Raw genomic sequence first — 24,785 nt, 5'->3', positions numbered from 1 at the left:
AGCATTTCTTTGATTCCTGCATGGGTTGCTGTTGTCAAGGCTTGTTGGGTCCAATCCAGGCACCAACATCCTTTGTGGGACAGCTCGAATCCAGATCCTGGTCGTAGCCAACATCTCCTGGTCCTCGTGGCTGAAGGGTCAAGCTTAACCTTCTTCACCTGAAATCACCCGAGATCAGTGGGCATTCGACTATCGTGCCTCTGGTCACTGGCAAGTGACCCAGACTCTGTTCCCTCTGCTTTCAGGTTCTTCTCATCTTCAACCCAGGCTTGGATCACACCTGACACTTTCCTCTACCACGGCAGCAGCACTTTGCAGCAGATCGCCATTGGAAATGACGACTATTCCAGACACCAAAAGACACCGATGCACCCGGCTTCCCTGAGTTAGGTTACTCGAGTACTCCTGTGCTCCCGTGGTCGTTGACTCTAGAACCCCTTAAGTCTAAAGGGGTTTGCTCAAAGTCCTCTCCTAAGTGTCCTTTATCTTTAAAATTCCAACTGCGACTTTCCACATAGAAGTTAATGGTGATTCGTGGCTGTGTTCACACACTGAATGCGTCCCCCGTGGGTTCCCTGTGTCACTACCTTGGGTGGTTGCTCGTGGCCCCAGCGGTTCTACAGGCTCTAGGCCTTGTGTCTATGCAAGTCATGGTTCTTATACCACTTTCTTAATACATGGTTTGGTACACCCCTAGGGCTCAAAGTATATTGTGCTAATTTACTGTGTGCTATTAAGTTTTCCTCATGCACTTTTGCCTCTAGCCTCATAAAGAGACTTGAAGGATGTGTTTAGAATAAACACATATATTTTAGATATATACCTGGTATGGTTCTCCTTTCATCTGGTCATTCACAAAATTATAGACTGGTAAAACAAGCTGCTTTACATTCCTCCAAGACTTAGCCTGAAGGCTGCTCTCCACAGCTACCACTAGGATAGATTTCTATAAAGGTTGTCTTTAATCTACCATCAATAAGGGGTCGTTTGGACTGGTGCAAGGTGCCCACTAGAATAGTGGACAGCATATACCAGGCCAACTTCTCACATTAAGTTTCTAGTTTACCACTATAATCTTCTTCCTTAGTCAAATTGCCCATTTTGAGTCCCTCAATGATCTTTCTAATCTTATCCTCAAAAAAAGGTTGCTAAACTATCATAGAGGTCCTCAGTAGAGTGGATCTTATTTTTTAGCAATCTGGGTTAATCATATAACTTATTATTTTGAACATACTTCTTGTGCTATTAGGAGCTTTTGTAATGGTGCCAGCGAAGTATTCTGCCTCCGCTATAGAAATCTCTTTTTTATAGGTAGTAATTGCTGATTTCGAAGCAATTTTATCCTCATCAACGTAGATCTTTCTCCATTTCCTCTCTGCCTGCTTCCATCCCTGTTTCATATTTTTTTAATTTCTCATTAAACCATGGAGCCGATGGCCTATCTACTTTTTTATGTTTTTTAAAGGGGCAATCTGTTCCAGCCTTGAAGTTATCTGTGCACAGAAAGCTGCATAGTTTCCTTCCACCTGCTTGTCAGCATCAGAACACCCATTAAGGAGGAATACAGGGGATGTTTTTGCCTTTTTCAGGAGCGTCTTCCAATCCCTGCTTACAAAGTCTCACTAATGACCGGGATGCTCATCCTTTAGTTATATACCCGAAATGTTATCAGATGGCGAACAGACCAACCCACTGGCATAATGTCCACTGTTTCTATGATTGTTTTTCAGGGAACATTAAATCTAATATATGACCTCCCTTATGTGTTGGCTCATTAACCTATTGTTGTAGGATTAAGCCTTCACAGGATTGGAGGAGATTATTGTTACCTGAATCCAGGGTTCCATTTAGCCACAAGTTAAAATCTCCCACAATGAGCAATCTGGAGTGTGCAATCGTCATATTGCTAAGAACCTCAATCAGCGCCTGAATATGTTGCTCTTTTTAACCACTTGTTTGACCCAGACAACATGACACGCAGGATCACAGTTCACATACTTTTTTAGGCACTTCAACTGCTTGTAAATGAAATCACCCGGGAAATTGTCCAATAAACAAAAATGTCCTTCTATGCCATTTTCATTTACAAGTAGTTGCAGATGCTTTGCACATCCCTGGCAGTGCAGCCAGAGACCCCCAGGGAGGGTGCACCCCACTCTTTGAAGACCTCTGCCATTACATGTTTCCCACCAAATAGAGTATTGTAGTTTGTTCTGAGAACATCTTGCATTCTCAGGGGCAACACGGCTAGCATTAAGTTTAAATGCTAATGTCATCTATAATCAGGACCTTCAATCTTTTAGGAATCCTGGATACTTCATGACAAACATCACTGGTTATTTGATGGTCCTCCAGTTTGTTTTCATGCTCAACTGGCAGCATGAAACTGTTATGCAAAGTAATACCTTTTACATTGTGTGCAGCCAGTCAAGTGTGTGCTGTAATGACACAAGAAAGATTCCAACCTGTCTTTTAATGGACATGAGCAGGAAGCACTTTTATAAGAAAATGATTGCCAGTGCCTGCCTGTCCACAAACGTACAGAAGTGTAGGCATGAATGTGGTGCCTTCACATTCATATTTGTCATGTAGAGTTCCATGCTCCACTGATGCAGTTATTATCTGTAGTTGCTCTTTATTTAGTAGAGCAGTTATTTTTTCTAGGTCAATAGACTGGGGCCCATATTTATCAATATTTCACAGAGGAGGTGGGTGCAGCCCCACTTACACCACCACACATGGGTTGCATACCCTTTGTTGTGTCTCTGGAGCCAGGACAGGGAAGGCAGAATACCTGGGGACTTCAGAGAGAAACCTATAGAAGCATCTCCCTCACTTCAAAAGCACAACTATCAATAAATTCTGTACCTCAGACACCACCACTGCAGTACACTTCTGGGCCAGTGGATACTCTGCCAGGATGAATACTGCTGAGATGCTGAAGGATATTTCTCGTTCTGAAGCTGGATATACCTTTGGCTTGCTCCAGCATACTTGCATAATGGTTCAAGTGTGGATTGTAGGCTACAATTTTGTCTTCTGAATTACAGAACAAGCCAGACATTGTAGCATCGACAGAGATCTTGAATTTTGCCAAGTGGACATTATTTGGCTTGGACAGAGAGGTATGAAATGCCATCAGCTGTTGCCAATGGTTCACAGTATTTTGGATTGCAAGACATCCTGGCCTCATGAGTGTGCACTGCCTTGGCATTGATTTAGGCACAGTTGCAGGGGTAGGGCTTAAAATTCCTATGAAGGAGACATTGGCAAAATTGATAACCATCTTTCCTTACACTGCCTTTGTGTATTCCAATGTGTGACAAAGGCAGAAGTGACAGTGCTCAAGACAACTTTGTCCAAAGACAGCGAAATCTTGGAGACATGTCAATAAGGCAATTTCTGGATTTCTTCATGACCCTGGATGATTTTCCACAATAACATCTGCTTTGACATGCCAGGAGTTTACTGAGTCAATTTCACACCAGAAGGAGGCAGGATCTTCCTTAACAAGGAATGTATCCGAGTGTACCTTATAAGTGTGCATAACACAGTATTGACAGAAAAGCTCTATTCAGAGCCACCCACTGACCAAATGACGATTTGAAAAAATAATTATTTTTATTTATTTATTTTGCAGATCGGTGGATTCACTGGGAGGCCTGACTGGTCAAATAATCATGTTTCCAGCTATTTAGGTGGTAGCACAGCAGATATGCGAATCCTATTGAACTTTCTTTAAAACAATCAAAAATGTAATCCAAACTTCTATTCGAAGCAGCCTGTGTGCCTGTACATGTTCATATATGTGCAGGAATGCCTGTCTATATGTATGTATGTGTGGGTGCTTGTGTCGGTGTAGCTGTGTGTGTGAGCGTGTGTGCAAGGGATGTGGATGTACAACCTACCCAAATACCTCAACGACTGAGTATGTTTCCACGTACCCAAGAGACACCTCCGCTCCGTCGAGCTCTCCCTGGCAGAGGTCCCCCGCATCCACAGAAGCAGAGCCGGCGGGAGAGCTTTCTACTACATCGCAGCCAAAACCTGGAACGAGCTCCCAGTCAACATTAGATGCTTCCCAACCCTCCACACGTTCAGGAAGGTCCTCAGGACCTGGCTCTTCGACTGACCCAGAGCTGTTCTCCCTGTCCTCCCCAGGGCCTTGAGATCCTGACGGATGAGTAGCACGCTCTATAAACCACTGATTGATTGATTGCTTTGTGTGGGAGGGAATAAACTTTGGGGGGTGTTGTGTGTGTGGGGGTGTAGTTGTCTATGTGTATGATTGTGTGTGTGTGTGTGCTCATATGGGTATGTGTGTGGAGGTGTGTGTACATGCATGTCAGAGTGCCTGTAACCAACTATGAGGCGGGAGTGACTGGTTTTGTTTGTGTGAGACTGAGTCTATGGGTGTGGGTATGTAGTTATGTGTGAGTAAACGTGGGTTGAGATGTGTGTAGGTGTTTTGGGGTGTACGTGTCACTGAATGTGTAAGTATGTAGTTGTTTGAACAAAATCAATCACTTTAACTCACCTAGTCTCACTCATTCTCAGAGTCCACTTATTCTCAATCATTCTCCCTCAGTCTCACACAGTTTCACTCATTTCCACTTGCTTTAACTTGAATTCACCTAGCCCCACTCTGTCTGACTCATTACCACTCACTCTGACTCTCTCTGTCTCACTCAGACGTACTTTGGTTCAATCAGTCTCAATGATTCTCACTCACTTAGATTCACTAATTCTTACTCTGACTTACTCACTCTCATTCATTCTCACTTAGCCTCACTCATTCTGACTCCCTCAATCTCACTCAGTCTCACTCGGTCTCATTCTGACTCACTCTGTGTCCTTCTTTCTCACTCAGTCCTAGTCAGCCTCTCTCATTCGCACTCAGTCTCATACATTCTTAGGCAGTACTACTCATTCTCTCTGAATCAATCACTTGAACTTACCTAGTCTCAGTCAGTCCAGCTTATCCTCAATCATTCTCACTCATCCCCAGACATTCTCACTTCACCCCTCCCCTCCCCCCCCCCCCCCCCAGACTCATCTGGTCTCAATCAGTCTCACTCAGTCATGCACTCTCAGTTTCTTTCAGTCTTGGTCTCACTGGTTCTCTCTGTCATTCAGTCTCAATCATCCTGACTCCCTCAAAATCACCCTGACTTTGACTTGGAGGCTAGGAGTCAGTCTCCCTCTGACTCACTCAGCCTCACACACAATAACACTCAGCTACACTCACTGTCAATTCTACCTTGCTCATTCACTTTCATTCTTAATAATATTCACTGCTCCTATCACTCATTCTGATAAACTCCATCACTGTCTCTCTCTCACACATTCACACACATAGACATGCTCATTTATACACATGCTCGCATCCCAGCTGCTAACTCTCATACAACAGCATACTACATATAAATGGTTATTATAACTTACCCTGCTGCCCATTCAGGCTCCTGCTCCTTTCCACTTCAATCAGCACTGGAGCATGAAGGTGAAACCTCAAACTTGTACAGTCGAAGATACCAGATTTCAGTCTCTGCTTTTTCAACCCTCTCTTTCACAACTCTATGGGGAATTGGGAAGGGGTGGCAGACTGATTGGCGTGTAGGCAGAAACAATGCAGGGCTTAAGCCTATTGTGTCCATGGATTCCTTCAATGCTTTATTACATTACAGATGTGGGATTGCACTGATACTTGCCAGTCATCAAAGGGCAGGTGTCTTCATGGGCCTGAACTAGCCATCAGACAGTTTCACAAGCTGCTTCAGGCTGAATATCAAGTGGATCAGCATGTTTTTAACTATGCAAAGAGTGAATAATAGATTATATTTCACTCTTGATGTAATAGAAAATGGACCATTAAACAAGGGGTCATAGCCATGGAGCCCAGAAGGAAGAGCTGCACCTGCTTTCAATATTTGAAATACTTTTGTATTTGAAAAATATACAACTCTTAGTAGTAAATTATTCTGTCTTAGGAGCACTGTGTTGATTTGAGCCTCTGTTCTGTATCTAACCTTATTTGTGAAGATATCTAGGAAGACTACATCTTGTATATATTAGAACCTGGAGTACAACTATTCTTAAAGATTCTGACTCACTCTTTTTTACCACTGCTGTGATGGCATCCATGTATTCGGGACAAGGAAATGTTTGCTTGGTGAATCTTCTGGTATTGGCCTTTTGTGCGGTTTGGGAACTAGTGATGGGGCACAGAAAATAGCTAGAATGAGTTCATCGTAAGTGAGGTTGTTCATGTTCCCACTTAGTGAACTAGTTGGGTGGTGTTAGAACAAAGAAGGAATATTACAAACTTCCATGCATTTTGATGTGAGTATCTTCTTTACATTTTGCCTTGACTTTGTATTGAGAGGAAAGATTTAGCAGGCATGTCGTGAATTTGGGTTACATTTTGACTAGTAGTAAAGTGTAAATTAATTCAGGTACTCCATGCTTATTTTGTGTTCTAAACTTTTACAGCAATACTTTTAGTGAATCATTTCCTCATCTTGAAGTCAAAAATCTCATTTGGGAACAGACTAAGGGCTATATTATCAAAAACGGCGATAGCAATATCGCCGCTTTAGCTTTAGCGGCAGGAAACTGCCTCTATAACTGCAGCTAAAAGCGGCGATAAGGGGCTTGATCATATGCCCTACTGAATTCCAATAAAAGCCCAGGTTCTGGTGTGAAGGACGACAAACCTGGGCTTCTATTGGAATTCTCTAGGGCATTTATCAAGTCACTTATCACCGCTTTAGCAGCAGTTTCCTGCTGCTAAAGCGGCAATAATGTTATTGCCGTTCTTGATAATATGGCCCTTATTGTTTCGAATAGGAAGGCAAAAAACTGGGAAGTGGCATACCATAGACCCCCGCAGCCCCAGTGGTCGGGGGGGCAAGGTCCTGGGGCCTCCCTTAGCACAGTACACTGGACTGAGAGCTCCTGACTGAACCGGGGGGGGGGGGTCTTGTAGTTTTATAGAATTTTGACATGCTTTAACCATTTTCGTGAAGACTGATGCTGATCACATTCCAACGGCAGAGCCTTGTGAGAACAACTGATGCTATCAGATTGCCTTAGTTAGAAGGAGTTCCTAGTGGTCTGTTATTAGATTTCATTAACAAGGTGATTGGTCTGTGGGAGATGCAAGAGAAGTCTAACTTAAACCCAAGATTTCTGCTTTACAAAAAATTGATATAGGTGATCCTAAAAGTTTTTGACAAGGATAGGCCTACTGTCCTGGTTTAAGTAGCTAGTAGAATTCGCGATTCAACGTTATCGAACAATAAAGAGTTTATTTAGTCCTACACAGGCAGGCAGAGTTCCTATTCTACAAACCAAGGGGCAGAGTTAAAATCCCCTTGCGCCTATTTTACGCCGCGGTTGCGTCACTTTTGTCATGCAGCGGAGGCGCAAATCCTGCGCCATGGTGCAGGGTACTTACAATGTGACATATCTGGGAGATGCATCACGTCGTATAGCCCTGAGCCACATGTAGGCATTCCTGCACAGGGGGGGGGGGGGGCGTTCCCACGCAGGAACGCCTCTTAAAAGTGGCTGAGTAAAATCTGCTAGATTTCACTCAGTCACTTTTAAGCCCATGCTGCGTCAAAACCCTGCGTCTGCTTGAAGGATTGACGCAGTATTAACAGGATAGGGCACCCCCAAGCCTTGCTGGAGTTGTGTCGCACTTGTGACGCAACTCCAGCAATGCGCCGCCTTTACGGCAGCAGATGCGTCACGCATCAGTCCATTTTTGCCCCATGGTGCGCCACATTGTAAATTCGGCGCATCCATGGTGGCGGAACCGTGACGCACAATAACTGCTGCATCCCTTCTGATATGCAGGGATGCACCAGTTATTGTAAATCTGCCCCCTAGGGTCAAGTTCAGAGAAAACTAAATCTGGGAGTCCTCAGCATTATTATTGGCTTAAGATTAGAAGCCTAGAAAACGGTCGATGGAACTTTCACAAAGCTAATCATGTGCAAGATACACTATTCCATTAATGATCACTACCAGCCCCAGGCATTTGCAGAGTATTTTTCATTGGAAAAGAGTGTGTGTGAATGTTGCCAAATACCCACCAATGCATGCTGTTAAATACCTTTCACTTGTATATGAAGCTTATTGGGTAAATTGATAAATCTATTTAGAATGATTTTTACTGTTGATCCTTAAAAGGATTCCCCGTGCAATGCAAATTATCAATTTGCACGATGAAGTTTGTTTTTTTATCACTCTAAATTAGCTTCCCCATGACTTTGAGATCAATTATATTAAAAACAATGCAATTAAATGAGCACAAAAGCGCATTTTGAGAAAGAGATGTCTTGGCAGCAAATTGCAGCTGCTGGGTCCTCCAAAAATACACACATAAATACAAATTTAAGAAAATAAATATATAAGTAACTAATAAAATTAATGAAGGATATTATAAATGTGACAGGGGGGGTGCAGGGATAGGTAAAGGTAACACAGCCAAGGGGCGAGGAAATGTGTGAACAAATGGAGGAGAACAATTTCTTAATAATAAATTTAAAACTAAAAAGCTGGGGGGAGCAGGGGAAGCAGCTCGCAAGCTTTTTGGGAGGGAAGTGAGGGATTGTGAGAGGAGACTCAGCACATGGGGAGAGAATAAGAAAACACACACTCTCCCACAGAGTACTGAAAATGAATATAGAAAGTAGTTTGCCTGAATGCAAGCAACATCAGCAGTGGAAGTGTAAAAGTCAACATTCAGATAACTGGGACACACTTGCACAATATTTACTTAAACACGGTGCAGCCCTGTGTTTACCCCTGAACTGGTGCAATATGTTGCAGCCTAACACCAACACAGACACCCTTGCACTAGGTTGCAAGGGTGCCTGTTCTGAGGGGAAGATTGTTTATGTGCAGGAAGGGCCCCCTTCCTGCACATAAGCAATCTTTAAATATCGCTTTGTAACTTCTATGTGTGCTGCAGCACTCACTGAATTTGCAAAACTGCATTTTTTTTTAAAGGATTGCTTTGTGCAGTAAGGGGCATCTTCCTGCAAATAAACAATCATTGAGAATTTGTTGTTGCCATGTGTGCTACACAGCGCAGCACACATGGAAACAGCAAAAACAAGGAGAAATGAAACATTTCTCCTAGTTGTGCCATGGAGTGGTGTGGCTCACTGGTTAGAGGCGGCAGACCCGGAAGCAGAGGACGGCCCGGGACCAGGGTTCAATCCCCAACACGGTAGGGTCATGAACCAGGGTCAGCGGACTCCATAATTCTTGCCTCGTTGCCTACTCTAACCAGGGATCACACTCGGCAACTCTGGGCATTAGCTTGCCTCATCTCCACAACAGACGCCGCGGATTCCTGGTTTCACCTTGGAGATACCCAGGAGGGAACATCTTACAGGGAAAGCCAGGATGGGTTCTCCAGCGGTCTATAGCGCCAGGACGCCTCCGGGTAGCATTGTGCTTTACAAGACACACACATTTACATTTAAGACGAGGATTTCCCTGGTCTTAATTTTGCACAGCCCCCTATTTACACCACCCTTGTAAATAGGGGGCAGACTCATCAAAAACAATAGGTATTACGGTGGACGCCCATCACAACATCTATTGCCCTCCCCTTTCACTCTAAAGCATGAAAGGGTGCCTTATTTACAAGGCAGCGTTAAACCACATTAAGTGGCTTAACGATGCCTTGTAAATAAGGCGAGGCCCCTATCGCCATCACAACGTCACAGAAAGTGCCGTTGTGGTGGCGATAGGGGCTTGTAAGTATGCCCCTATGAGTCAAAAATCCTCATGCGAGGGACACTCACAAGAATAGTCAGGAAAGCAGTTGAATTGGGAGCGAATCTAATAGGTAGGGGGAAATACAAGAAACCCCCTCCAATCATGAGCAAGGGGCTAACCCAAAAGTAATTATGTGTCTATTGGAAACAGTAGTTATGGGAAGCAGACACCCAAAACTGTCTGTAGCAGAGACCTAAAAAGGCACAATTGGTGTACCTTCCAGAATCTCTCTTTAATTAGATGAAATATTGCCTATTCCCAGCAATATCGAATGCCAGTCTAATGGGCATGGATCAGGAATTGACATTTAGGACACGAAGTTGGCGCCTATCTCCCTTCTCCTTCTGCAAGACTGTTTTTTTGCGGTCTCTAGTAGAAGATGTTCTTAGGCGATAAAGAGCTTAAATGTCACACGACAGCCTATCTAGAAATGGTGTCACATCCCAGCTGAACATCCACAAACTCCTGAGCTTTAATAGCTCGCAGCACTAACAGCCATACAATTGCTATTTACGAGACTCGAAGGTTTGCAATTTCCATTCTGTCAAGGAAGCAAGATAGAGCCGCGGGACTCGCCTTGACATTTGTATTTCCAGCCCTTCCTTGTCAAATTAGCTGTCTCAATTTGTTATATTTGGCACACTAACCGAGGAATGTGATATGAAAATGTAAACTATTACTGAAGCTTTCCCACCGATTAAACATGTTGCATTTCAGAAATTACATGTCCAAACAGCATCATCGGATGTTCGCACAATATGGTCACCGCAGTATGGAAACGCGACGTGTTAATTTGGATTTACCCATCTATGCCATTAATCTTTATAAATATTGGCCGTCTGTTATTGGATATTGAGATATCTATAACAATTACAAATGGTTAAAGTGGAAGAGAGAAATTAAAGTAAGAGTAAAAATAGGATGTATTTCTATATTAGTCTAAAAAAGGAATTATTTTATTCCCTCTTCAAGATGGCAAAGCAAGAATTTTCTGACTGGCAGTGCTTTAGCGTTATATTTTTAAGTTTCACATTTATGCAAGGGGGTGAAAGCTTGCATATCAAACAAAGTTTCTTTAACAACGATCTAAAATGTGAGTAAGAAAGACTTTTTCATTGATACCTAAATCCTACAAAGCAATAGTAAGTTTCTAAAGCGGTATGTGAAAAAAGTTAAGTTCGGCCGTCTGAGTGCAGAACGGAGCATCTCATACGTTGAAGTGAGAATTGCATATTAACACCAGAAAGCTTGGCATAAGGCCAAGTTTCAAGGGGATTTTAATGCAAAATAATCTAATGCAAATATAATATAACTTCGCACACATGTTTCTCATATGTTGCATAATTACTAGAGCATTTGGCCCACATTTACTAAGGGCGGTGTGGGCACTCATATGGAGCAGCACAATTTTCCTCTGTGTTTATCAACTTTTGTAATGGAAAGTAAGCTCAGTGGTGGCGCTCTCTTAAGGGGTCCAGGGCTACGCCCACTTGTTTTAAGGTCCATTGTTATAAAAAACCAAGAATAAATACAAATCTATTATTCGCTCTTGATATAATTAAAAAAATGCCAAACTACTTCGAATCCAACCTGAAGCATTTATGGAAAATATCTGATGGGTGGCGCAGGCGCATAAAGGTGCCTGCACTATCCCTCAGAGAGATTGCTCAGGGCTGGTGAAATCGCAGCCTTGGCCTAGGGGCCTGGCACTCCTAAGTCCCTCCCCATCTGTGACCTTATAAAGTGTCAATGGGCGCTGCTAGATAAAGTGTCTGTGGCTAAACGTCAGTCAGTCTACCATGCCACCCTTTCTCAGCTCATCGGAGAGTTGACAAAGTTTGAGATGAAGAGACAGAGAGTGAAACCTGCTATCTGCGACACTACAGGTTCAAGGATCCAGTTTCATTATCCAGTAGGTTGAAGCAAGTAGGAACTGGAGTCCAAACAGGACCTGGACAGGCAGCAAGATAATCAAAAAGAAGTTCTTAAATGTGGTGTGCTGACGTGAGAGTAGGTTTCTGGGGTAGAGAGTGTGTGTATGTGTGAGCATGTCTATGACTTCAAATGTGTGGGTGTGTGAGAATGAGTCAGAGAAGGAGAGAGTCAGAGTGAATCAGGATGAGTTGGAGGAAGAGTGAGCTTGAGTGGGACTGCCAGTGAGAAAAGGAGAATTGACCGTGAGTGTAACTGATGGTTTCTGTAGGTGAGACTGAAGTGAGCCATGGTAAGACTGAGTTAGTGAAAGTCTGAGTGAATCTGAGTGAGCCAGAAGGAGAGAGACTGATGTGAGAGTGAGAACCAGAGAGACTGATTAAGGCAGAGAGAGACTGTTGGAGCCACAGTGAGTGAGAATGAGTGAGACCAAGTGAGAAAAAGTGAAGGTGAGTGTGAATAAGTGGGACTGAGTGTGGATGAATGAGATGGAGTGTGTCTGAGTGATCAATTGAGTGAGACTGAGTGGTACTGACTGAGAATGAGTTGAGACTGAGATGCTATTAAAGAGTCTTATGACAGAGGGGGACCGAGTGGATCAGAGCTAATCAGAATGAGACTGAGTAAGACTGAATGAGCCAGAGTGAAATTGAGTAAGTCAAAGTGAGTGGGAAAGAATGAAACCGAGCGAGTCAGGGTGAGAATGAATGAATCGTAATGAGTGAGAATCATTGAGACTCGTTTAGGCAAACTGAGTCAGTCTTAGAGGGTCAGAGTGAATGGGAATGGATGAGAGTGAGTGAGGCTATGTGAGTCCTAGTGAAATTCAGTGAGGATTACTGGGACTGAGTGAGAGTGAGTGAGTATGAGTGAGAATAAGTGGTCCTTAGTGAGAATAAGTGAGAATAGGTGAATCAGAGTGATTGACTGAGTTAGAATGAGTGGTAAAGATAGTGAAAGAGTGAGATTGCGAAAAACTGAGTGACTAAGTGAGAGTTATTGAGTCGGTGGGACTTAGTGAGACCAAATGAGTCAAAGTGAGTCAGAATGAGAATGAGTGAAGTGAAATAAAGGAGAATGAGTGGGATGGAGTGAGACTGAGTGAGTCAGAGTGAGATTAAGTCAGAGTGAGACTGAGTCAAAGAGAGATTGAGTGAATCATAATGAGTGTGACTCAGTGACAATGAGTGATACTGAGTGGGTCAGAGTAAGAATGAGTGGCACTGTGTCAGTCAGTTAGACAAATTGAGACTGAGTGAGTCAAAATGAGTAAAATGCAAGTGCGAGTAAGAGTAAGGGAATGTGAGTGAATCAGACCGAGAGAAAATGAATGGGAGAGTAGGACTGAGTGCAAGTGAGTGAGAGAAAAGCCCCTGAGCTACACAAGAAGAAGTTGGGCTTGCACCTCGGAATTCAAGCCAAGGTTTTTGCCTCTCCACTTTTAATGGTCTCCGGCCACCACTGAGTAAACTGATGCAATTTTTTGCATTGCATGCATTCACGTGAGAACCCAAACAAAAGCTTATTATATAATCCATGGACCATTTGTTTTTGATCATGGTGCAAAAAAAGTAAGTCTATGAACAAATACCCATGCAAGAGTTCCACCTGTGATAAAATCATGTGTATGCATGTGCCAAACCTGGTGCCTACTTTGTGATCATATGTCGAACAGCCGCGGTCTGTAGTGGGAGTACCTGCGGCGCGGTGACGTGAGGAGGGGGAGGGGCAGGCTGGGGGATAGTAATCTATGGATTACGGAGGTTTACAGGTAAGTAAATATATAATTAAATATAACACATTTTGTTGCGTGTACTGCATCCCCAAATGCGAGGCTGTGCGTGCAAAGAAATTCATTTTATTTATTTATATGTTTACTTACCTGTAAACCTCCGTAATCCATAGATTACTACCCCCTCCCCACGTCACCGCCCCGCAGGTACTCCCACTACCGACCGCGGCTGATGTCGAAGTAACATATCAGGGCACCATTTACATAACTACATATGACTTCATAACCACATATCTCTAAGCATTAGAACATTCAGAAAATTCACTTCAATCTTCAAGAAAACAGGTGTTTAAAGTTGTATATGCAGCTAGATGAGGTAAATGAGTATATGTTCCATCATGCTCTACACGTACATCAGTTTAGTTGGAAACATGTGTCATTAATATATGGCAGAAATCAATACTGTATCAATTTCCTTTCATACCGATGAAGATTTCTTTCCAAGGATTACTCATCTGTGAACTTTCCAGGTATGAAACTGGAACCAGAAACATTTTATAATAGCAATAGATTCCTTCCATGGGTGCTGTATCTTCAGCATTGGATCTGCTCGGCTCAAGTGGCTATGACCTAGTGGGTACCTAAAGCTACCACCCAGGACTGTCAAGCTATTTACACTTCTTATGTTTTTTATAACAAATCTGTCCCCCATTTTTCAGAGCATTTTACCTCAAAAAAATCTCACCTAAAGGCCTTGAATTTATAAGCTCTGTATGAGATGGTGCAGTTAGGTGTGCCTGCCACACAGCCTGCATGTGGTGCTTTGGGATTGGTCACAAGTCTTCCTCATATGTAACGTGCTCAATCACACACCAAAACGATAAGGAAAGGAGATTATTTTTGTTCTAGACATGTCAAAAGAAGGAGTAGAGGTCTATGTTAAGTGTGGGTGAATTTTGCGAATCTGGCGTTCGCGAATTTGCGTATTTGCGAACTCGCAATCCGCAAAATCCGCGAATTCTCGCGAATTTGCAGATTTTTTTGTTTTTTTTGTGTTCGCTAGGGTTTCTGCCAGTTCGCGAGGGTTTTGTACCAGTTCGCAATTGCGAACTTACTTGTCGGCACGCAACGGTTGCGTGTTGTTTCTACGTCTGGTTCATCATCACAGGTTCACAGCACCCTCTGTTTCAACACTGCCACCCTCTGTTTCTCACATGCCACCCTCTGGTACATCAATGCCACCCTCTGGTTCATCATCATCACTGTAGATTATGGGGGGAGAAAGCAAGCACACCTGCCCTGCTTCAACTGACATGAATTAATTTGGGGTTGATTTATTAATGTGTCACTGTTTTAAAATTCCAGTCTGGCACCTGCTTCCTTATCTGTAATTTGCTTTCTGTTGCAGTGCAATTTTTTTTCCAGGACCTTTGTGGCCTGCTTGTAGCTATTCTATGACACTGCTGTGAGGGTCAGAGCAGGGTCATACAATTGTTGCAACTAGCAACTGAACTCTGGAGAGGCCCCAGTCAGGAAGCACTACAGGGAATGGTTACTAATGATGAGTTTGAACTTTTGCACCTGCTGAATGCTTTCAGTTTTGCAAAACTCGTTTTTCTGCAATTTTGCGGGATTTGCGGGGCGCGAACGTGCGCGAGATCGAATTTGGAAGCCGGGAATTCGTGCGAATATGCGATTTGTTTTTTTGCGGCGTGTTAGTTCGCAAGGTTTTGTGCGTTTTAGCGAGCCGCTTGTAGCGCAACGGTGCGAAGTTACCCTCACGGCCATTCACGGGCGCGGCCATGTTGTTTGCATGACGTATTTCCTTTTCCGGGCGCGATGTGTAATCTCGCAAAGTGTGCGGCTCGCTAGTACAATTTCGCGTGTCGTCGCGAGGAAACTCTCGCGCGAACTTACCCACGTGGTCGTGAACGGGCGCGGCCATCTTGTTTCTCATTCATTGCTATGGTTCTGGGCATGCTTTTTCTATCCTCTCTGAATCTCTGCCATCCTTTGCTTGTTTGAAGTTTTTTTTAATCTATTTTACTTATTATCTATCCCTCTATTTTTCTAGCTCTATATTTTTGTGTTTTCTGCTACTTTTGGTTACTTTTAAACTACTTTTTTAAACTCTTTTATTTTCTTCTTCCCTATTCTATTTTCTTTATTATTTAGCTTCCTTTCTGCCCAGACCATGGTAAAGGGAGCCGGGAAGCATCCCGAGAAGGGTAAGGGTCCCGCACCCCATGCCCGGCTCCCGTGCGGCCGTTTGAGGGGGGAGCAGGTCGCACCCCGGGAGATCTTCAGCCCAGAGGAGGTGGCCGCAAACATTTTTTATGTTCAGCGCCGCCTCCCCAGGACCATCATGGCAGGTGGCAAGATCGCTTGCGGGTACGGGATCCAGGAGCGCCGGAAGCGGTGGGAGAAGGTGTGCCGGGCCATGTACCAACACTTTCGGGTCCGGTGCACCTACAACCAGGCCACCCACCATTGGACGGATCTCCTGGACGGGGAACGCGATCTGCTCAGCCTGCTCGGCCTTGAGATCCCCGGGCATGGTGAGTAGTAGTTGCTATTTCTTTACTACTCTGTTTTCTCCTGCTCTGTGTGTTATTATATTGCAAATTTTTGTTTTTTACCAAGAGCATTAATGCTGCTGATTACATTGTAGGTAAATTATATTTCAAAATGTTCTGTGTATTTCAGGTGCACTGCTCTCCTTCTCAGTAGCGTTGCTACTGTGCTTATTTGTTTTCGATTTTGTGTTCATGTCATTGGCCTGTGAAATTATGTATGAGTGTAGTTTAAAGAACTACGTAATGCTAGACACTAAGGGTCAGATTTTTAATTACCGGCGCATCCCTGCAAAGTAGCAGGGATGCGCCAGTAATTGTCGCCATGCCACCACCACCCATGGTGCGCCGTATTTACAATGCGGCGCACCATGAGCCCAAAACGTCACCAAAGCATTACGCATCTGTGCCGTAAAGGAGGCGCATTGCTGGAGTTGCGTCGCAACAATGGCGCATGTTAGAACTGGCTATTTCTGGTAGGCTAGGGCTGACGCCAAAGCCAGGCAGAAACCACCATTCTAGTCAGGGCAAGGGAGTCACACGCCAAGATAACCCCTGCTCACCCCCTGGTAGCTTGGCACGAGCAGTAAGGCTAAACTCTGAGGCAATGTGTAAAGCATTTGCGCCAGCACACAACAGCAACAACATACTAGGCACACCACAAAAGGGACTCCACACAAGGTTATATTAAAATAACTTTTGTATTGTAAACACATATCAGATAAAAATCACACATGTACATTGTGCCAACTGGCACGGGCAACATTCATAAGGGATTATTTACAAGACAGGGCCACAGGGGCCACTGTCAAAATCAGAACTTAGTAGAAATGAAATACTGTCAGAAATTAGAATAAAAGGATATAAAGTCACTGCAGCACAACATAACAGTTATAAATCACATCCAGTAACTACTGGGAACAGGTACCAGGACCTCACTAGGACCACCTGTACTAAAAGAACTACCACCTAAGAATAAAATACATTCAGGGGTACAAACAAGAACACATTACCCATGATGCATGAAACACATTCAGAGGAGTAATAAAGGACAAACACATGATGCCTAAAACATTCAGAGGTGTAAGGACAACCACCTAAGTATCACACAGCGTTTAGGGTTCTAGGAAAGAACACATTACCCATGATGCATAAATGTACATTCAGAGGAGTAGTAAAGAGAAACACATGATGCATAAACCTACACATTCAGCGGTGTTAAGAACAAAGCACATGATGCAATAAAATACATTCAGAGGTTCAGCGCAAGAAGACACATGATGCCTAAAACATTCAGAGGTGCAGCGCAGGGAAAAGTAAGACACATGATGCCTAAAAATATTCAGAGGTGCCAGAACAATCCAATAGCGCAAAAATACACAGTAGGCAATTACCATCCTAAACATAGCAGGTAACCACATTGCGCAAACTTACATAAGCCACCACCTGTGGCAGTCCCTTGGCCAACTGGCCTTGTTGGGGCTCAGACGCCCTGTGTCCAAATGTCAGGGCGCGCTGCCAAGCAGCGCCAGTCAGGGTGCGCCACTGGCGCAAAACCTAAACGTTGCAGGTGCCCACTACTTGCTGGGCACCTGAGGACAATCACAAAACCTATACGGTGCAGCTGACCACTAATTGCTGGGCAGCTGTGACATGCCGGGCACCACTGTGCCCCCTCTGTCCCATACAGGGACTCTCTCTCCAATTGCGCCTAAACGGTGCAGCTGCCCACTAATTGCTGGGCAGCTGGAGCCAAAACTGCGGCAGGGCTCTCACTAGCCCTCAGGAAGCAAAACTGCGCCCACTGTTGGAGCGTCACAGGCTCTTACGCCAACATGCCCATCGTTGGAGCCACTCTGGCTCTAAAAACACTGGTGTCCCCCAAGAGCCTCACGGGGCTCTAAACATCATGGGGCAGGGAGCCTCTCAGGGCTCAAAATATCAAATGCCCCTTAACAAAGGACAGCAATGCGGGCCCTCAAGAGCCCCTCGCGGGCTCTGTAACCACAGTGGGGAGACCCACTGCCATTCAGGGCCGCCCTTACTCAGTGCCTCGACCGGCACCGCACAGAGCTTCCCCCCTGCAGCCCTTCACTCACCGGCTCTGCTGCGGGGAGGCTCCATCGTCGCGCCGCTCTCTGCGGCATCCTCCCTGCTGCCGGGACTTCTCCGCACTCAGGCCGCGGGCCCCTGGGCGGCGTCGCGTTCCCGGCAGTCTCTCTCTCTGCTCCTCTCCTCATCTCGGGGCTCCCTCTTGGTCACGGGAGCCCCACAGCAGCCGACGCCATCTTCTTCCCCGGTCTCCCTCTGGGCACGGGAGATCGGCAACCCCCGCAAAGGCTTCCCCCAGGCAGGGGGAAGCGGAACTAAACGTCCTCCCGGCCCCGCCCACAACCAGGCGGCAGGCCGGACCTCTGCTTCCGGGGAACATCCAATGGCTGCTCGGCAACTCTCCCTGGGCCACCCAATGGCAGCGTGGCCCTCCTGACGAGCCCACTGGCTCTGGTCGCGCTGTCGAAGCCACGGCGGCGATTTCTTCGCCGAAGCACGGGGTGGACTCCCGTTGTAAATGTCAACAAATAAACAGCACTCTCAAGCGCTGGGGGAAACAAAGCGCTCCAAAGCGCTTAGAACACAGCTAGAGCGCTCCCAGGCGCCAAAGGAAATTTAAAGCGCTCCATGCGCTAAAAATAGCAAGTCAAGCGCTTCCAAGAGCTACAACCGAAAAATAAAGCGCTCCTAGTGCTAAAAGGCAGCCAAAGGTCACCAGTCCAGCAACAAGTACAATCAAAGCGCTCCTCAGGCGCTAGTGCCCCAAAAGTCCTCCACAAAGTCCTTCAGGAAGGCGAAGCATAGGGGACCCAGCACAAGGGTCTCCAGAGAAACAGCAGGAATCCAGGGCAAAGCAAAGTCCCCCCATCAGCCCAGGCAAGGCAGAGGGGTCCCCCAGAAGTCCTCCAGGCATCCAGGGGCTGGGCAGCGCCCGCCCCTGGTAGATTCAAGTCAGAAACAAGAACAAATTGGAAGGGGACACAGCCCCTTCTTATACAGAGCAAAGTCTTTGAAGTCTTTGTGCAGGCAGTATGAGAACCAGCTAGAACTGGTTATAGGGAAGTCCCTTCAGTATCAGGGACAGAGGTGACAGTCGCCCAGCGGGGGGGTGGAGCCAGTATTGTGGTCAGACAGGCACAGCCCTTCACTATCAGGTGCCATCTCCTCCCACTTCCCTGGCAGCAGATGCTGCCTTTCATCCATGGGCTGACTCAGACAACCTCCTGGGCTCTCCAGCCCCTGTCACCCTCAAACCAGACAGTCAATCCACAAGCAGGCCTAGGTACCCCAGGACCAGGCTCACCAGCCAATCACACGCCAGACACAAATTACACAAATATACCAACTTCTAAAAGTGGCACTTCTAGACTAGACACAGTCATGCAGCATATACCATTTCGCAGCATTCAGTCTCACGAGTTCTCTCATACCAAACTCGCCCCTGCACTCCCCACACATCAGGAACTACCATGGGCATACATATTCCCCATTCATTCCTATGGGAGGGCAGGTCACTCACCACACATACACAGAGAGCTCAAGCACTTTACACTGTACCACAGTGAAAAAGTGCGCAGAGGCCTAAAATCACCACCACCAGGTTCCAGAAACAGGCTAGGAAAAAGCAAAAAGTCTTGGGGTGAACCTGCCCAAAGGGCCGGGTCCAACAGCGCAGCTCCAGCAATGCTCTGGGGTGCCCAATCTCCCCAATGCTGCGTCAAGCCGTACATCTGCTTCAAGCAGGCGCAGGGTTTGAGTCGCGCATCATTGTCCTCAAAGTCACTGATTGAAATCTTGTAGATTTCCCTCAGCCACTTTTAGGATGCGTTCCTGCGCAGGAACGCCCTCCCTTGCGCCGGAACGCCCCCTGATGGCTTTACAACGTGATGCATCTCCCATATGCGTCACGTTGTTAATATACGCCGCACCATGGCGCCTCTTTTGTTCTGCCGCTGCGTCACAAAAGTCACGCAACAATGGAGCAAAAGAGCCGCAAGGGGCTTCTAAATCAGCCCCTACAGACTCAAGTCCAGTCCTTCCTTTGTACACATGGCGATAAGAAGAAATAGTGGTGGTGGATTGATAGTTTGAGTATTTTAATGACTGGTTAATGTAGTAGGAAACTTTTTAGTGTTGTCGCTGATCTGCAATCACGATGGACTATGTCTGTCACTTCGCGTGCAAATCAAGCAATACTAATAACGTAGTAGACCACATGAGATCGGTCAATATATTCCGTGGAACAGTTGTCTATTTGCTATTTCACCAAAATATTTTGTTATTGTTCTTTTGAAATGTTTGATTTGGTTGACAAATATCATCCATGTTTTCTGGTCTTTCTTTCTTTCATGTTGTACATCAGCTCCCCCCAGGGGCAAGAGGACACAGGATGAGGAGGCTGCTGTTCAACAGGATGCAGGCCAGGATCGGGCAGGCGAGGGATCCTTTGCTGGCCCCGGTAAGTTTTAATTTTAATATAGAGTACCTATTTTTTCCTAGCGTTCCTCATTCGATTTTTTCTAAATCGTCTTTGATCTTCTTGTAGACTCTATCTAAATTCTTATCCTGCCTCGACTATGACTCCCTGTGGTGTTACTAGATTATTCTTATTAGTCTGTCTGTGTAGCTAACTAAGATTGCACATTTGGCAATTCCATTGGAATCCCATTCTAGTCAGCAATAGCTCTATGCACTGAGTGCAGTCCTCTGGGATTGTCCATAATGTCTTTTCAAGTCTTCTAAATGTTTATGCTTTGACAATTGCCAACAGTAAAAAGGTGAATGACCACCAAGAAAGAATAGGATACTACTTTACTTTTGGTTTGGTTTACTGTTGCAGGGACAAATCTGCACAAACAGAACTATGGACACTAAATAATGCATTGCTTAGCTTATCAATTATAATAGGCGCTGTTAGACTTTCCACATACCTCAGTATTAACAGACTTTGTAGTTGAACCCCCAATCTCCTTACTGACTAGATAGTGTGGCAGAGTCATTTAGCTCCCAAAGTCACTGATGATTGATCCCCAATGATGATGATCCAATGCAGGACAAGAGTACGGAGTCAGAGTCAAGAAGTGTCAGAGGCACAGACTTATGCTTGCAAAAATTGCAAAACCTTTAGCTCAGCCACTCTAGTCTGGAGGACCAAAAACCACAGAGTCTATTTAAGTTTAAAAGTTTTATTAAAAGTAAACACATTTATTAAAATCAAGTGTGTCATAAAACTAAACGTTTAACTGAAAATGGAAAAGTGCTTAGTGCTGACGATTAATTGAACACATTTCTTGTGGTCGAGCCGAGCTCTCACCTGGTTTGAACTTGATCTTGCTCGTGTTCTTAGAAGTCAAGCTTCTGTCTGTTAGGAGAAAAAGTGGTGTGTGTTAAAAATAAAAAGCAAGCATTCATCAGTTGTGCCAAAAAGTGCAGCAAGACAACTGCCTTCCCTGGAAAAAGGGACATTTTTACTTTAGAGTAGACAGTCACAAATTATTACATTGTTTTCTGTTTTTTTCACATTTCTTTATTCCTAGACCAAATATTATATAGTAGTGAGTGAGTGGTGTATTCTAACATTCTTAAATGTACTTTGTAGGTGGAACATCTGGTGGCGGGGCCAGCGCGGAGGTGGTGGTGCTGGATGAGGAGAACACTTCAGGGGAGGAGGCGGTGCAAGTGCCGGACGACACCAATGTGCCTCTGAGGGTTCACACGGTGGTGGCGGGCAGAGGTAAGCTATATATTCCTTACTTATTGAGATTGAAAACTGCAGAGTGTGCTTTCTGCATGAGTGTATTATAAATCAACCAGGTAGTAGCCTACTCTAAATGTACTTCGACTTAGCTGTGAAGTTTTTGGCAAGAAGAATCCCAATCAGATCTGAGATGAACTTGATGGATGGGATGAACGAAAAGCGAAAGAAGGATGTAAGTAAGTGTGGAAGGACGAGAAATTTAATGATGACTGGCAAAGAAGAATGATATGTGTTTGCTTGGTCCCCGAGGTGGCTGGGAAGGAAAGAATATGGTATGGTGCATGGCTGGGTGAATGATGAAGCAAGGATGGGTGGAAGGAGAACAGCCTGGGTGGGTGAAACGGAAACTGTATGTGTGCATATACTTTGAATGGATGGATGCCTGGATCATGGTACTATCTGACTCTTAGATAGCATATGTGTATCTAGAGAGAGTATATGGTCACTGGATGAACTAAGTGTTACTTTGAAAAGGCATGTAACACTGCACCCGCACGTCCGTTCCAGTGTAGGAAAGGCAAGGAAAAGAAGTTGTAATTTTGTCCAAATACTACCATGAATAGTAGCAGTCGTTTGTATTGCAACTGCAAGCACAGCATATATCCGGTTATTACGGTGGACACTCCCTACCTCTCTTAATAAGTTTAGTTTAGTAGTAGTACGTCATTGATGTGTGGGTGTATCCCTGTTCACTCAATAAAAAGCAAAGCACCTAAAGTCATCCCATATGTAATCAAATACATCCCATGTGAAGTGATAGATAATCAGATTATTTAGCTTCTTCATTTTCCTTTTCTAGAACTCATTTGCACTGTAGGGTGAAAGTTAAATTAATTAAGCAGTAGCCCTTTCAACAGAGTATTCTCAGTGCCACCCGTAATAGAAAAGTAAGAGCTTCACCATCTGCATGTACTGGACCGGTACAGTAACGCAAGTCTGTCTCACTCATCATGGTGTGCGTCTGTTTTTCTCGGGTGCAAGTTCACTGCGCTGGCATTATGCTGGCTTGCATAAGATAACGTACCAATTTTCCTAAACAAGAGAGAAGAAGAAGAATAAGACTGGTGTACTGTCATAGTCGACTGTAATGGAAGTCCATAGTGCTCGTAGAATTTGTTCCTTAAACTCCCACTAATGTTAGAGCAAGGATGAAGAAGTGGGAGGTTAGATAGATACTGGCCTCAATAGTTATGTACTGTGCTTTCAAGTTGCTAGTTGTACTGTGACACAACTTTCTGCTCAATCATTTTGTGTTAATCTTAAGGAGCATTGGTTACAGACTATGTCTTTCTTTCTTCATATAGTTGCTCCTTCCAAATCAACAAAACCAACAAGGAAGCAGCGGGCTCGAATGGCCCGGCAACGGAGGCTGGATGCCACTGTCGCTGAATATCGGCGGCTGGTGGCCCTGGAGGAGGAGGACACGTAGTCTACTGGTACAACATCCACTGGGACAGCTGCATCCTCCCCGTGCCCCCACGGGCTGCCAGCCAGCGCAGTGCTCCAGCGGTACGGAGCCGGGCTACCAAAGCCAACCGCCACCGCCGAGCAGCAAAGACAGCAGCTGCCCCCCACAGGAGTTGCAAGGCACGCCAGCACCGCTTATGCCTCAGAGTGTCCTACCTGGAGCAGGAGGTCCTAACATATAAGACCTTGATGGAGGGCCTCCGCTCCGACCATGCCACCCTCCGCAAGGAGTATGATGCCCTGGCTGCTAAAGTGAACAGCATCCTGCCGTAGTGTCCCTTGCCCCTTTTTTAGAGACTTTTGGGGGGTGGGAATTGGGAGTTGGGTTGTTTTTGGGAGTTTTGAAGGACAATCGTTGGGGTTAGGGAGGGTCTTGCGGGAGATTATTTTGTTAGGGCTACACAAATATACTTTTTGAAACTTTATCTGAGCATACCTGTTTTTTACTGCTTTTGAGTCTGGTGGGTAGGGGTTTAACAGTAAGTTTGTTTTCCTGAAACTTAAGTCTGTGTCATTTTCTTCCTTTAAGTGTAAATGGCTAAATGTTTTCAACACTAAGTGCCTCTCACAGAGTAAGTGAATTCAAGAGTTCTAGGACTTTAGTAGTACTACCGTCAATCTCTCGTCTCTCCTAATACTCCATTATACTACCTCCCACCAAACGCTTATCTTACCTGTAATTTGTGTTTGAAAGTAGGGCTAGGCCCAGGGCTGGCTCCACGGGAAATGGCGATTAAGGTTGGCAATCCTGGGTGGATTAAATGTCCTCATTGCAGTGGTACTAGTGGTGTAACACAGTGGCAGTTGCATGCCTATGGAAAAAAAGAAAATGAAACCTGGTTTGTCCTTACTGGAGCATTACAACGGTGCGATAGAGAATATAGCATGTGACAGTACACTAGAACATTGCCACAATGTAGCCTAACAAATGGTAAAGTATTGAAAGTATAACTAGTACCTGCGTTGAATTTCTTAGACATTGGCTACTACTACAAGAAATAGTACTGAAGCTGAGTAAGTCTAGAATATATCCTCGGATTCCTTCACCAGCCTGTTGCTATGACCTTATCCTCCCCAGCAAGTGTGTGGAATTATTGCTGTAATTTAGTCACACATCAATCAAAACCACACAACCCGGGGGAAGAGGGTTAGGGTTTGGAAATGGATGGGAATGGGGGTTTCTTTTTGGGTAGGTTTTGTTGAGAGAAGAAAAAAAAAGCACAGCATGGACAAACAATAATTGAAGATAAAGAAATCTTTGGGTACAAAGCTAACCATAAATCTTTTAAGTGACATAAAGGAAGTGCATGCACTACTGCATGCATTGTTACTGAAAAGTAAGTAGTACTTTCGACAACCGTGAATGACAGAATCCGACAGTACAGGGCTGCAGCGTTTTCACTTGCCTATCTCTACACTCAGAGAAACCCTTCTTACATTAAATTAGGTTTAAAAATAGCCGAAGTAAAAC

The sequence above is a fragment of the Lissotriton vulgaris genome, chromosome 5, assembly GCF_964263255.1.
Source record: "Lissotriton vulgaris chromosome 5, aLisVul1.2, whole genome shotgun sequence".
NCBI lineage: Eukaryota > Metazoa > Chordata > Amphibia > Caudata > Salamandridae > Lissotriton > Lissotriton vulgaris.
This window is presented reverse-complemented; position numbering follows the sequence as displayed.